At 37.8% G+C, this 901-nt stretch overlaps 1 protein-coding gene across 2 annotated transcripts in view; it reads right to left on the reverse strand.

Moving 5' to 3' along the window:
• The window catches only part of zdhhc6 (zinc finger DHHC-type palmitoyltransferase 6), a 5,586-nt gene extending 4,685 nt beyond the window's left edge, over positions 1-901 (reverse strand). For both annotated transcript variants that reach the window (XM_035667998.1, XM_035667989.1), the window contains exon 1: positions 866-901. The gene's annotated coding sequence lies outside the window, so the exon portion shown is untranslated. The remainder of the gene's footprint in view (positions 1-865) is intronic.

Consider the following 901-nt stretch of genomic DNA (forward strand, 5'->3'; position numbering starts at 1 on the left):
AAGTACTGACAATCAAGTGATGCCTACTGTCATTTTTTAAGTAGTTACTGCTAGTTTAAACATCAATAAATCCAAAAGTCTGAAGGATTAACCTTGTTAAACTTGAACCTGTCTGTTGTAGTCTTTATGCACTTAGTTGCCAGTTTATTAAGCACACCTACCTATAACGAATACAATGCAAGATAACAGCGCTGTAATAACTCACACCTTCATGAATGATGTAATGTTATTATGCTGTAAGCTGTGGTTTATGATGCTGTTAAACTGTAATACGAAGTTCCCAATATCAGGTCTAACCTCACTGACATTAATGAGGTGAACACAACACCAGATGCATGCTATTTCTCCACTGTAATGTTTATATTTATTTAATTCTCTAGCCCTTCGCACTTTAGTCACTGCCATACTGCAATATTGTCGATCGGGAACTTTAACAACTAGAGAGGTAATGGCTTTAAAACAAGCACACAACACACCCAGAGTGAATGCTGCTTTATATTTAGACAAGTGACTCACTGGATGTGAAGCATCTCGCTCAACAGCGACCCAACTAATTAGCTAATGTTACCAAGCGAGCTAATAATCCGCGTCAAGACAAAAACAATGCATTGCGCAGAAACGTTACATTCAAGCATTGTACATCGTATAAAAAAAATAAAAATAAAACATTATGCTACAAATGTGATTATGCCTTTGGTAAAAACACATTTGATTCGTTTTAGCACAAGGGCTAACGTTACAGCCATTAGCTATGTAGCTGCAGCTTGCTCGCCAGCTTGACAAGACTGAACGTTTCAGGTCGGACTAATGCACACAAGGAGAAAAGAGGATACTATTGCAGCTTAAAGATATAACGAATGCTTACCGGTACACGTACACGCACAGTTTTCATGAATGGAGA

This window comes from Morone saxatilis, unplaced genomic scaffold (genome assembly GCF_004916995.1).
Source record: "Morone saxatilis isolate NCDOM2014 unplaced genomic scaffold, NCSU_SB_2.0 Contig1, whole genome shotgun sequence".
Taxonomy (NCBI): Eukaryota; Metazoa; Chordata; class Actinopteri; family Moronidae; genus Morone; species Morone saxatilis.